This window comes from Dermacentor silvarum, chromosome 1 (genome assembly GCF_013339745.2).
Source record: "Dermacentor silvarum isolate Dsil-2018 chromosome 1, BIME_Dsil_1.4, whole genome shotgun sequence".
In the NCBI taxonomy this organism is placed as follows: Eukaryota; Metazoa; Arthropoda; class Arachnida; order Ixodida; family Ixodidae; genus Dermacentor; species Dermacentor silvarum.
This window is the reverse complement of record NC_051154.1, coordinates 41514302-41529238: the sequence shown is the minus strand read 5'-3', so window position 1 is coordinate 41529238 and position 14937 is coordinate 41514302. Positions and strand designations below refer to the sequence as shown.

At 48.4% G+C, this 14937-nt stretch overlaps 1 long non-coding RNA gene across 1 annotated transcript in view; it reads left to right on the top strand.

Annotated features, from left to right (window-relative positions):
- The window catches only part of LOC125945283 (uncharacterized), a 51895-nt gene extending 38008 nt beyond the window's left edge, over window positions 1-13887 (top strand). Inside the window, exons 3-4 of the long non-coding RNA XR_007466779.1 lie at window positions 10303-10376; window positions 13086-13887. This is a non-coding gene — a long non-coding RNA (uncharacterized LOC125945283). The remainder of the gene's footprint in view (window positions 1-10302; window positions 10377-13085) is intronic.
- The last annotated feature ends 1050 nt before the right edge of the window (window positions 13888-14937 follow it).

Genomic DNA, 14937 nt, shown 5'->3' with positions numbered 1-14937 from the left:
GATGGGAACAGATAGGGCGCCACGGCAAAGGGACCCCTAGATGACCCGCGGTGGCAAAAAAGGCCGGCGGCTGCCGATGAACACGTCCCGGCTATGCAAGCAGTTAAGGAGGCTACAACCTGCGCGTGATACATCAGCCTCGAATAGGTGGGGTCGAGGGTTACTCGCGGTGTAATGTTCGGTCGCATCACTTACGGGCGTCCTTTGACGCGTTCTCGAAATCGCGTCCAGTGCCCGTTCGCTCCCCCTTCGCGCGTCCGCCCCGTTTTCATCCTTGGCGACACGGGAAGGCGCTGCTTGGCAGGCTCTCTCGGAACAGGTACTGCGGCCGCTCACGAGGACGTGAGCTGCGCAGGTTCCGCAGTTAACAGCCTGCATGCACTTGCTGTTGCGCCGGGTAACGCATTTAGAGTCATTCAGAGCCCAATTAATGAAAAGGTAAGAAAGTGCGCTACGGCCATGCCACTAGCTCTTCCTCCGTATTTCTTTCTTTTTATGCGAGTTACCAAGAACGTTTCACTTTTCATTCTGTGTCAGACGCCTGTGAAACGTTCCTGGGTTTCTATATTATTGTCGTCCGCATGTGTGTCGGTTCGTTGCTTCGTGTACGTTTGTTTGTTTCTTTCTTTATCTCATATGGGCTAACTACGTGAATTGGTATACCTAAGACAACAGAAAAACGAGACGCCGGACCCGGCGACCGTTTCTCATATCCCGGGTCTCTTCTCTGCATTGTCTCTGACCCCATTTAGCGCAGTTAGCCAATCGAAATAATCATCATCTATTCCATTTCGTTGCTCTATGTCCTTGTCTGTTTGTACCTGGAAGCATGCAGAACTAAACAGACGACGAAAAGGAAGCACTGGCTGGTGCATATTCGGTAATGGTCAATACAAAGGAATGTTTTTGACAGACCAGCAGAATCTTGCAGTGTTCATGTTTGTTGCTCCGAGAGCCAAGTAGTCGGGATGATTGAGAGAGGCTTTGTGGTAAATAAGTGAAAGCGGCTGCCGAGAATGAGCCGTTCACGTGTGTATCTGAGATGGCCCAGGAATAGGCGTTCAATGACCCGTGTGTGGTGGCTGCAAGGTCGGTTGCTGTCTTTTTCATATGGAAGAATTTTGTCCGTATACGTACGGCAGTCTCAAGGCGGAGACGACGTGGAAGTGTGAAAGACAAGCCTGTAAAGTAAAGTGAGCCACGTCTTGGACCAAATCTAACAGTCTTACAATGTTCCGTGACTCGTTCGGCTCTCTCCTCAAGGGTTGAACAACGGATTGCAAGCAGTACCCTGAGGAAGGACCCGAGATGTCCCAAAAACACCGGCAGCGAAGCATCTGCTTCTGTTGGAGACATTATGCACTTCATGGCTAAACTAATGTGGTATGTAATTTTTTAAAACATGATGTTTATCTTTGAGAGGAAATGCAAAATTTCAATCAATCAATCAATCAATCAATCAATCAATTATTGAGGTTCCCAGGAACAACCTATCGCGTTTGGTTGTGGTGACCAGCATAAAAAAATACATAACAGCTTATGAAACCCTATAGCAACAGCAAAATCAGTGATTGCAAGAGACGTCACACACACACACACACACACACACACACACACACACACACACACACACACACACACACACACACACACACACACACACACACACACACACACACACACACACACACACACACACACACACACACACACACGCACGCACACGCACACGCACACACACGCACGCACGCACGCACGCACGCACACGCACACACACACACAGGTTTTATGTCCTGATTTCCGGAAATGTTGAGCGGGAAGGAAAAAAAACGTGTTTTTTTCGTCGTTTTTTTTTTTGTTCAGGAAAATTCGGACATTGTGAGAAAATTTTAAACACCAGTAAAATAACTTATATAGTATATTATTGCAGGAATAAACAATAATTATCCATAAATGCATGCGATATTTACGCAGAGAACGTGAATGAACACCTTATCCTCGGAAATATTGCAAATCTGATAGCTGATGAAGAAAGGTCACTCAGTGACCTAGTCACTCTCGCTATAGACACACTCGCATTGGAATCGATCGCGGCTCCTTCCACATTCCAAATTTCTAAACAAGAACCAGTTTCGTTCACAAATGGCAAATGGTGAAGTTATCTGCAGCAGCCTAGAAGCTATAATACAGGCGCCAACGGCTGATTAGTGCAAAGGCCTTGTCACCAGGTTGACGGTTCCAAGTGTTCCGTGGAGTGCCAGACGCCAGTCCTGGACCAAAACCCAGAGGGTGTCCTGTATTTGGCTACGTTTGAAAGCTACGCTACATTTTCAAAACGAAACTGAAACAATATATATGATGTGTCCCTCGAAAACTGTGCTGCCGTTTTCTTGTCGCCATCGTCGCTTCTAGAAATGTATTCTGCACTGCAGAGAACGGCAAGTATAACCGTATGTGGAAATTTAAATTTTTTTCGTCAGTTTATCTGTGCTGAAAAAGAAAAAAAAAACTGCGTTTTTCTTAATCTTTCTGTTCTTTTTCCCGGCCCTCACATCTCTGGGCTCCTAATATATTGTTTGATTACGCAGAACAGAAGTACACTCTCTAGCACTGCTCTGTTGGTCGATGTTCCGTACCATATAAGCAGGAGTAACCGATGGCACATACCCAGTTTGCCAAGAAGAGGATAGATCAAATTTAAGAAAATCAGACAAGTGGTTCAATATCATGCGCAATTCCATAAAGGGGAATACGGTGAAATAAAGAGAAGAGAGAGATACCTATGAGCTGCCACTTTCGTCGTCATTTATTGTTTGATTACGCAGAACAGAGTGCTCGTTTGATGGATTGTTTGATTGCCCATAGTGCGCTCATTGACACTACTTTGTCGGTCAGCATTCAGGGCTATATAAGTCATGTAGTACGTGTTAGGCGAGAAACCTATCAATTCAATTAAATTGGGGGTTTAACGTGCCGAAACTGCCAGCTGGGTTATGAGAAACGCCGTCGTGGAGGGCTCCGTATGAATTAAAAAAATTAAATCATGGGGTTGTACGTGCCAAAACCACCATCTGATTATGAGGCACGCCGTAGTGGGGGACTCCGGATTAATTTTGACCACCTGCGGTTGTTTTACGTGCACCTAAATCTAAGTACACGTGTGTTTTCGGCATTTCGCGTATGAATTTTGGCTACCTAGCGTACGTGCACCTAAATTTATGCACACGGGTATTCTTACGTTCTACACCCGTCGGAAAGTGAGAGTTGTTCCAAAGCGGGGCTTTCAATCAGTTGCACGCATTCTGTTGAAAGCATGCGCGTCTGATGTTTAGGGGATGCTGACTCAAGCCAGCGCAGTTCTTGCTGCCTCTCTTTTGTCCTTGCGGTGACTCATTGAGCTTCGTCGCAGACATATATCATGTGTGGCCAGTTAGCGTCACTAAGTTCTTCAAATTTGCTTTCGTTTCATTTTTGTCGTTGTTGGTGCTGTTGTTGTTTTTGATGATCATGATGATGGTCATTCTTGAGGGCATGCACGCATTCCCGCTTTCGAATACGAATCGAATAGTTATTGCTATTAGCTTCGTATTCGATTTCGAGAATTGGTTATTTATTCGAAATTTCGCGCAGATACAATTTCGGCTAATGTCGGACCTAATAAGATTGCTAGAGGGTGTGCAAATTTCATGCAAATTGTGGATGCTTAGTGATGGTTTCAACTGTCTGTTGTTTTCTTTTTCAGTCAGTTCAAGCAGAAATACTTTTAGCGGTTTCCCGCAAACTCTGTTTCGTGCGAAGGCATATTAACGGCTGTTGTCTTCTTACTTCGCATGGCAGTGTTCGCTGAGCGAGAATACGACGTGAGTTTAGTGTGCGATAGGTTACACTTATCCAACGAAGGATGCCTTGATTTTTTATGTTGGCTGCAAACTTAGTAGTTTGGCTCCTTCGGTGGGGCTAATCGATTTTGCATCACTTGCATGATATATCTGCTGGTCGACCTGTACTTCTTTCATAAGAATATATTAATTGGGTCGAACATTATAACCAATCCACCTTTATGAAGGATGAGGCACCTATAAGTGCATTGGCACCTTTCTACGCTTTCCCCGTCTCCTAGTTCAGAGTAGCCGCAGTTGCCCCTGTTAACCTCTCTGCTTTTCACATCTTTCCTGTACCTCTCTCTTGGCAACGTGTATTACTATGTTCCGTTATTTTCATCTTCACTTTCGCACAAATTGTGGTTACGGTTTATCTCTCGCATTTGCATGCTGTGTCGTTGAGAGTACGTGGATTTACTTCCACTCGCAGTACGTATTGCGAGCTATAAATTATGCTTATACCAGCATTTCTTATTCTGTTGCCTTATAAAAATATTCGTTATTTCATTAAATATAGCATCCATTTTTTTCTCGATATTCATATTATATGCGATCCGAATTGCTAACTATTCATCCCCCCCTCCCCGAGTGTCCCTCTCAGGCACCATGAATCGCATTGAAAGGTAGCAGTAGTAGCAGTAGTAGTTGTTGTTGTAGTAGCGTATTGCAAATAAAATGATGGGGAAAATGAATATCGTAACTCCCTGACTTTTCAGCAGCCACCTGAAACCTTATTCACAAAGCACGTCATACATTAGAGCAATTCGTTAGAACAGGTGATAGCCAATGCTTATAGCGAGCATGTCATTAGCCAAGGCACCCAGCCAACGACGAACATTTCTTGCAAACGAAAGTATTGTGAACTCGGCCCCTGAACTGTGGCGGGGCGGCCATGGAAAAAATACAAAATAACAGCAGTATTGGAGAGGAGGGGGCACAGAAAGCGAAGTGGTTAAGAGAGAAAGAAAGAAATGCATCTTATCAGCGCGCGCACTGCACGTGTCCTCGTGTTGTCATGGATGGATGCACATTGCCGGTGCGAACAAGGCAATTCTGCGCACTTCGCGGACAAGTAACTTGCGCAATAAGCTCACCCGAAAACATTGATGGTTTGAATATCGCCGTCACTTTGCGACCTCAGTAAGTTAAGGACAAAGCTAAACAGGAGCCGGGCTTTTCTCCAGAAACTTTCTCTCCGCGCGTCAAGCGCGGACGCGTCCCCGTTCGCCCGACAGCGTCGTCCGCGGCCCGGGGTCTTCGAACCCGCCGGCGAGCGTCGCAGTCGCGCCGACGCACCGCCGCGGCGCAGCGCTCGCCCGATCCCGCGAGGTGTGGTCGCGCGGTTCCCGGCGACAGGATCCATTCCGCATCATAAACCACGACTCCCTCCTCGCCCGCTTCTCCCGGCGCATTAGCAATCAATGGAGACCGAACGGGGGAGAACAAGGGCGTCGGGCGGAAACTGGGTCGGAGGAGCGCGTTTTTTTCTAGGAAGACGTTCAGGGCTCCATTATTGCGCACCTAATGCCACCGGCGACACGTCTTCATCGGTTCCCTGGAATCCGCCCGTACACCTGGATTTTTTCAATCGATCTGCGTGTGTGTATACACGCTCCCCTTGGAGGGAACCGGGAGGGCAGAGGAGAGATTTAAAAAAGAAAAAAAAAAAAATAAGGCGGTGTTCCCGTGCTAGTTTGCTCTTCGATCAGCCAAGTTTCCCAGTACCGGTCTACTGTGCAGGCCGCGTATAGAAGCATCTCGGGGTAGCCAGCAGTTGCAGTGAACGGCTGCTGTCCGGACCGCAACGCGGTTTCTTCCCTCGCTGCCAGGACGGCTTTGGCGAGTAGCGGGTAGGTGTCAGGTGGGTGTCCTCGTTGTTGCGTCGGCGAGATCCTAAACGCAGTGCGGACCCAACTGTTCCACTTTCGGAGAGAGGCAGTTAAGACGTGTGGTATATCACTTTTGGTTTCGGGTCTTTCTCTCTCTTCGTAGCAGTTTCTTTCTTCATTTCCTTTCTCTGCGCGTCTTCTGTCGTGTTCGGGACACAGCATCGTTAAGCCGATTACTTGTGTTCTGCGAAGGACCAATCTGGAGACTGCGGTCGCTGTTTCGCGGTAAGCACTGCCAAAACTGGAAGCAATGCGTTTCTTTGTGCGTCCGCCTAAAGGACACGGAGGTTAAATTGCCCAGACTTAGAAGCACTTAGTAAGCACAGATCGAGTGTTCCAAAAGAACACAAAGTAGCATCTGCACATACGCGCTACTTGTGATGAAACTTAGGTGTATAAATACTGCATTTAATCAAATCCTCTGCGCTCAGGCTGTGGCACTTATAACTATAGCGTTACAAGTGCCACCGTCTATCGAACGCAGACCACCTATATGTTTATATCGGACAGTGAATTGCTGTCACCATGCATGTAAAGCCTTTGACGTATGCCCTTCCTGTACGTAAACCATTTGAACCGAGTACATTACCGAACGCGCAGTAAATTAATGCCGCTCGCCGAACCACGCTTGTGGTCAATTTGTTTAGTAGAGCTAACAGCGCTGGTTATTCTTGTCTGTGTATAGAGGCACAAATATGTTTATGTTATTACGTCATCCCTGACAATGTCCTCCCTAATACTTGCAATGTGTAATAATCATTTTTATAGTTCTACATAAACTAAAGGCTCGTTTTGAAGAACTCTTCATAGCGAAGTTTCAGACAGCTCTATACTACAGAAATTGGTTGCGCTCGGCATCGCACACGCCACATAACGTGGCGTCGGCCAATGTAGGTTAACCGACGATCCGAGAAGAGGCGATGAACCAACCTCGCCGGGCTTGCGTGGGAACGCACCGCCGCGCGTGAACGCCGCGCGCGCGTCCAGGTGGGCGTCCGTCCCTTAATGAAATACTCCTCCTCGCCCGTATCTTGGCGGCGTCGCGCCATCTTCTCTTCGGGGTGAAGCGCCACCGAAGTGGAGTCGGCGTCTCGTGCGTGTGACCGCGGGGAAACGACCGGGCGCGAAAACAAGCGGCGGCGGAGCATTTTCTCGCCTGGAATGCGCGCATCGACCGCGGCGCGCGGGGCGAACGGCCCGCGGGAAAAGCCCCGGCGCGCACCGGGGCAGACCGCCGCCGATTTCGGGAACTCCTCGGCGGGCGCCCCTTCCCATCGGCGGCACGGCTGACGCATGCACGCTGCCCGGGGCCAGACGCCTGGTCGATGGCGAGTGTCCGTGAGCGCGGTTACGTGATCTGACGCGATCCGCGTGCGATCCTCGCCGCGGTTCCCGGAACGGACCCTTCCACTCCGGGCGGCCGGGTTCTCGATCCTTTATATTTTCATTCTTTTTTTCCCTCCCTCCCAACATTTTCTCGAGCGCTCGGTCGCTTTCGTGCCGCGCACGACACCGCGCCGGTTGCTCGGAACGGCCGAAGATGTCGTCCAGGTTCTCTCATCTTCCGGAAACGCTGACCAACGCCGGTTCCAGGGCCCTTCCTCAGCCCTGGCGTCGAGGCTTCCGGACGACGTCGCCCAGACACAGTCGGGGTTTTTCTCCTTTTTTTCCCCCGTATCAGGGCTGCTGCGTCGGAACCGCGGAAAAAAAAACGCGTCTTGACACAGGGTTGCGCGGGCCCAGTCATCGGCGCCGACCAGGGTTGCACGATTTCTCCGAGAAGAGCGCGATGCCAAGACGAAGAAATTTCGCCTCCACGCCAAAAAAGAAGCGGAATTACCCTGCCTCTGCGATGACGCTTGGCAAGACGCCTAGCTTTACGGTGAGCCCCTACTTCCGTATTTTTGTGCATGCGCCACTAAGAAAAACCAAGGCTTCCCCTTAGGCGGCAAAAATTCGTCTGGTAAACTGGACATCACTACCCAAGCAACTTTGCGTGGAAGCTCCTTGCTCGAAAATCATCTCGCAACGGACGACTGCGAGTTCCGAGACTCTCGGTGCCTCGTACCAAATATGCGGCGTCGTCGAAACATGTCCAAAACATCTCAACGAAAACGGCGCAAACATGTCACAGTGCTCTCGAAAGTCGCGCATCAAGGCTCGTTACAAGGGAGGCCCGCGTGTTCTGCGCGAGGTTAGCGCTACTGTCCCGAGCGCCAGCGCAGGAAACGCATTTCCGCACGCCTCGCGCTCACCAGCTGCACTGACCGCGCAGACAGGAGCATCCACTCACCGGGTCCTGGTGCCGTCCCGAAGCCCGGACCGTCGCGGCGGCTCGCGGCGGGCATGGCTGGCGCCCGTGGGCGCGCGCAGGACGTCCCGCGGCGGGTTGCAGCTCAGCCGCTGGTCACGGCCTCAGCCGGTATCCATGGGTCAGGGGCTCGAGCGCTACCGGCAGCCCAGTGTCCCAGGGCCCGGGTCGCCGAACACTGCCGGCATGTCGCGCTGGGGCCGCACATCTCCCCGTGACTCATGCCGCTGGTGTCTGGGCTCGTGGTCCGCATAAAACGAACAGCGCGCCCTTTCTTTTTTGCTTGCGCGCCTTTTTGCTCTCCTTTTCGCACTCTGCTCGCTCCCCTTTTTCTCCTTCTGCTTTTTTTTTTTATTTCTTCCCCCGAAAGCGCGCAAATCGAAACCACGCCGTGTGTACGGCTGCTGGCGTGGCCCCTGATTGGTCCAGCTGGTTCCAACCCCCGGTGTTCCTGGAACCGAATTATTCGGGCCTGCTTGAGAGGGAGATGGCGCTGCTGCTGCCACCGCCACTCTCGTGGTGCGCGCCTCGGGCGTCGCTCAGCTTCCAGCCCCAGGTCGACCGATACACCTATTCGTCTTTCTCTACCGGTTCGTTAACACAACTAGCTTTCCTTTTTTTTTTCCTTTTTTTTTTTTCTTTTCTCTTTTTTCATCGAGTCAAGTTCTGGGACTTTATTTACTTTTACTCCTAGGAACTTTTGCTTCTGTCGTGGCTTAGAGTGACGACCCGTGGTTTCCTCGTAGTTCTCGCGCGGGCCGCTCAGCCGTCCTTTGACACAGTGACCCGGGATGCAACCTCAGCGGCGCTTACCCTCCTCCGCTAGTTCGCGACTCCGCGGCGAAAGTTTTGCGCGCGCGGCGCTCGAAACACTGGGCGCGCCCGGGAGTCGGGCGGCGGCGCCAGCGCAGCCCTGGGCGCGCTTTTCGCGCGCTTCCCCTTCCACCTCCGAGGTGCGGCGAGCGCGCTGGCGGGCGGCCGCATTCCTGTCTCGTATATCGGCGCGGTGCTCGCAGATGCTAAGCGCCTTCCCTGTTGACAGCGGCCGCGTTGCGCGTCAATCGATACTCTTTTCCGCCTGTGCGTTAGTGATTCGGGCTGCTCAGTCTGCACTTGGTGGGTCGTCCTAGTCGGCCTTGAAAGGCAGCGCCAGGGCGTCTCTCAATTACCCAATGCGCTTGAGTCTTATACCATGTTTCGTGACACGTTTTTGTTTTTCTTTTTCTTTTTACTTATGAACTGCAGTATTTCCTTGCTTGCATCTTTCTGGGGCGCAGTCTTCGCGATCCGCTTAAGAGGGCTCAAGCTTGGCTCGCATGCTATACTAAGCATACCTGTGATGTTCAACACAGTCGCATCGCAATACAGTCGAATGGATTCCATTGAAATACGTACAATGCGGTTTCCTTTTCGTTTAACTTCAGGATATCACGTCTAACTTGCATTTTCACTCCCGCAGGGCATTACAGGGCGATATTGGCCACGTTTCTCTCTAACAGTGTAGTGTGCTGCATTGCTGAACATTGCTGCATTGCTTTTGCGGGACATACACAGCTTACGTCTATGCCAGCCTAACGAGTGCAGCCTGAAATGAGCGCCGATCCCTAAGATAGATCTGGTATACCGGTGCTTCCGGTGGTACCAGTGGTACCGTTCGTACCACCCTGCGGTACCGGGGCTCCCGGTGGTGCCACAATGCGGTGGTACCGGGAATACCGGTCGTGAGGGGCGGCATTCTGGCATTCGTCCCTCGTGACAGCTGGCGTTTTAAGACGCTTTTGTTGGGACACTTCGCCTCTGCTCGAAAACACAGTCGCTTGAGACGCTGAGGGCGTCTCAGATTGAATTGGTTCACATAATCTCAGATTAATATGGTTCACACACCCCATTCTTAAGCCCAAATTGCTCAGGAACACTCTCTTTCATCGACTCCAACTGGAGGTTGAATCACCTTCCTACTTTATTTATTTTTTTTTTTCATCCCTTAACTCGGCCATTTTTTCATTGCGTAGGGTAACGCGCCTGTTTGATTTCCCTAGATTTTCTATCTCTCTTTGTCCTGCCCTCCTTTTGACTGTGCTTGCCCTATAATAGTGTTGTACCCTCTCGTTCTTTAACCTTGCTCCCTTTTCCCCTCCCCCGCCGCAGGGTAGCAAACCGGATATTCCTCATCTAGTTGACCTTCCTAACTTTTCCTTTTATTTTTCTCTGGTCGCGCTAGAAACGTACACTCTGCACCAATATGAAAGGAAACACCTAATCTGTGTTCGAACATGCAGCGATTTCTGCAAACATGTAATGCTATAGACGTTGACTAACTGTTATTTGCTACGTAGTTCTCGTGTTGAAAAATACCGGTCGTTGATTCGTTTATTATTATTTAGCGCAGAAAAATGGATATATTACCGGACTTCTAACGTAAATATCTTGTTCCCATTCATATTGGCGTACCATGTACGTCGAATAACTGTTATGCAGTGCATTTTCATTCTTTATTTCCATAAGATTGCTTTAATTTTTATTAAATTTATTTCTGTAAAATTGTAAAGAATAGGTGGCTTAAATGATGAGCATCCCACAGAGCAATAAAATTGTGTCGGCACTATAAAGCGACTATGAAAGCAACTATAAAAATTTGCTGATGCTGAATTTTTTTTATTATATGGTATAAATACCATACAATAAAAAACAAATCTGCACCAGATGTTGTTGCGTTTAATTGGCGCCGGCTACTCCTTTTCACATAGAGATCTGGAAAAAAAAAAGAACTAACCTACACGCATTAAAACTAAAAGTCGACTCCAAATCACAATAACACAAAGTTCAGTACATAAGCACACTAATGCCACAATTAATACTGAAAGTCAACTCGTGCGATTTTCTTCACTCACCTTTGCGAGTTCCTTTAGTGTCTCATTAACTAACGCCATGTTTTGAGAATTGCTGATGCCACCGAAGTGACTGCCTGCGAGTCACAAAGGATGACCCATTGGTTCCCTTTTTGCATTGAATTTACTTATCATAACAAAGACAATACTTCAAAAAGCTCTGCTGTAGTTTATGATGCCGTGTGAGACAGTTTAAACGTCTGTATTCGGTTCCATTCTGGAATGACAAAGGCAGCTGTAGAAGAATTTGCTTGACAAGAACCATCTGTATACGCTTGAATATAGCCAGGGTACCGAAAGTATATCTGGTAGAACGCTAATTGTTGTGCTGCTAGAATAAACATGTCTCGTTTGCGAATAATTCCTTCAACCGAAAGTTTAATTTTTGGGACGACAAGTCGACATGGAGGGTAGGAAATATCTGAGATCCAAAATTCGTGATGTGGTCGTAGATTTTTGTGCTCCTTAACCACAGTATTGATATTCGCCCTATCTCTCTATATAATTGTAATTGCTCGTCATATGAACGGGATATTCCATGCAGAACAGGTGAAGAAGAACGTATCTTTTTCTTTATAAGTGCATTATGTACTTTCAGTAGTGATGAAACCGACCCTACCCATGTCGTGCCTGCTACGCGGCGAAGAACATTTATTGTTGAGTTAATTTGTTCTTCGAGGGCTTTAATGTGAGAATTCCAAGAAAGTTGTCTGTCTAGTACAACCCCCAGAAATGTGTGTTGTTTTATTATGCATAAACGTTGTTCCTGAAGGCACAGGTGAAAATCTTTTAGATCTGCTGTGGTGAAGGGTAGCACAGCCGTCTTTCTGTAAGACAGCTCCATACCTCTTTCCTTTTTTGTCCACAATGTTTAGGCCTTCCTGCAAAGTTGATTGAACAAGGCTGGCACATGAACCAGAGGCCCAAATACAAACGTCATCCGCATATATAGAGTAGTGTTGTGCAGGTGGAAGTCTCCGCGGTAAATCCGCCATTACACAATTAAAGAGAAACGGGCTTAAGACACTGCCTTGTGGGACTCCTTGAATAAGATTATGAGAGTAACTTTTTCCTTCGCTTGTTTGAATAACTATTTATCTGCCTTTCAAGAAGTTGGATATCCACTGAGCGCCCTTCCATAGATTCCCAGTTCTAGCAGACCACACAATGTATGAGTATGGCGGACTGTGTCGAAGGCTCGCTTAATGTCTAAAAAAAGCCGCTATTGTGACATTTCCCTTAGCTCGTTCATATTGAGCATAGGTTGGTAACGACATCCAAAATGGCATCTATGGTGCATCACCGCCTTCGAAATCATGTCATGTGATCGGGAAGTGCTTCTGTTTGCTCACACCACCATTGCAGCCTAGTGTCAATCATTTTCTCCATGACCTTGCATAAACAGCTCGTCAGGCTCACAGGACGAAAAGACTCGAGAGAGAGAGAGAGAGTTTTACCGGGCTTCAATATAGGTATCACACGCGCTGCTTTCCAAGAGTCAGGGACATACTCCTTTTTCCACAAGTCAGTGAGTAACTCCAAAAGCGCCAATCGACCATTGTTCCATGTTTTGCAACATACTGGATGTATGTAATGGAATCTGGACCTGCAGCAGTCTTAGTCTTACAAGACGCAGGTGCACATGTTAGCTCAATCATAGAGAATTCGTAGTCTAATTGTGCATGCTGCAACTGAAAACACGCAATAACTTTTTGTTTTGATATTTCAACTGAATATTGAAACTCAGCACAAGTAACAGAAACGCTTGTTCTATAGTTATAACCTTGCAGAATTCTTCAGCAATCACTAATTCTGAAGTTTCCTTGACTATTGCTCGTACATTAGATCAAAGAAAATGCAGCTGGTGAACCCGTTATCACTTACATTGTAAATCTCGGTGTTTCCAGAGAACTAACGGACCTTATTAATCGCAGTCGGAGCCAATTATATTGACTATTTGAAACCTACGGTTGATATGCATTAGGGTGGCAAAAAAAATAAATAAAAATTGACTAGAATATTGTCACGGGCCAAGAATATCGGCGCGTGTGATGTAGCCCACGTGATAATCAGTTGTTGTTGTTGTTTTTTTTTTTGTTCTTTTACATATTTCTAGGCACTACTTGGCCACAGGTGCACGCAATACAAGGCCGACGCGGCGCCTAAATGAAGCTGCGGGCGCCATTCGACCAAGTGACCATCGACGTCATCATACGTCTGGCTATTTGGAAAAGCGACCATGAACCTGCGTATTATAGTGGCCGCTGGCTTGCGTGTTCAAGCATTGAAACATAATTTCGTTCATTATACTTTGTAAGAAATAACTGCAAATCTCGACAGATGTTCGAAGCCAAGGGACTTCTAGGATCATGCTCAGAAAAACAGGAAACAGATGTGATATCATTTGATTCATAAATTGACTAAATTTATGTATGTTTGATTGTTTTGATTTATATTTAGGCATTCATTACTGTGCACAAAGTTTATTTTTGTTCTCCTCTATTCACTTAATGTATATTGATTAAACGTTCACCAATGCCTACGCCTTCCGCATAGGAGTACTGACCACTGCGCTGAAGAGGAAACTGTCAGTGACATTCTGAGCCAGTGTCCGCAGTATTGTGTACAAAGACGCTTACTTGCCGCTGTGCTCAACAAGTTTGACGACCGACAGCTGTCTAATACTACAACACAGACGTGACTCGGTATCCCATCAGAAGACCGTGAAAGCATTATTGGGCTTTTTGCGATGCACCTTACTTAGTGAACGCCTAAAGTAGTAGTATTGTTTTTGTTTTCTCTCTCCTCCTTTCTAACACCCCTTTTCCCCGACCAGCGTGCGAGGGTAGCAAACCGGGCACTTGAGTTAGATTAAATTCACTGCCTTTCCTCTCTCTCTCTACAGATCCCTTGATTAAACGTATGATGGAAGCCAGCGCTATGTCTGTTTCTTTCTGTGTTGTCTTTGTTTCTTGCAAGCTGTATATCAGTGAAGAATTGCTTCTGAAGCTGTGTCTCTTTCACTCGCCCGTCCCTTTGCCCACGTGTAGGGTATAGCCCAACTGACCAAACTCTAGTCAACCTCCCTGCATTTCCTTATATATCTATTTCCTTTTCACTCGTCAGCATACATGTCACGCAAGTACAAGGTGACGCTCCATGGACACGACAGCTTTCTGTGCAAAATGCAAAACAAACATAATAATACATGTAAATTCACGAAGGTTTTCTCAGCTTTCGTACTTAGGAGCTAGTGGTCGGCTTGAAGGGAGGGACCTCAAAAGAAACATAGTGGTCGGCTCAAAGGGAGGGACTTCAAAGTGTAAATGTGCGCTTTCCGTGAATTTACAGTCTATCGTGTACACTTCCGCTCTCGCATGAAAAGTCCTCGCAACCCACTGGTACGAAGCAGCCTTCGCATAACGGCTGCCATTTACTCGTATTATATCTGCCAACCCGCCACTATTCTCGGGTTTCTTGGGAGTCTTGGGTAGAGCACTGCACGGGCTCGGGCTTACCCGAAAGCCCGGGCCCGGCCCGGCCCGTGGGCCGGGCCGGGCCGGGTAGAGCAGTTTTTTCACGGGCTCGGGCCGGGCTCGGGCTTTCTGGTGGTGCGCATGTAACGTGCAGCGAGTTATTCTCGGGCCTCTCAACTCTGAAAAACATGTATTTTTCAGTCTCGGGCCGGGTTCGGGACGGTTTCGAGCCGGGCTCGGGCCGGGCTCGGGCCGGGCTCGGGCCTAAGGTAAAGGGGTGGCGGGCCGGGCCGGGCGGGTAACGTAGACTATTTCCGGCCCGGGCCCGGGTCTCGCTATAAATGTTTTGATCGGGCTCGGGCGGGCCGCCCAATGCAAAAACGGGCCCGGGCCGGGCCCGGGCTGCAAAAATCGGCCCGTGCAGTGTTCTAGTCTTGGGAGCCGTTCCTCCTCCGACCTGCATCAGTGAAACGTCGGACACACTCGCCCCCA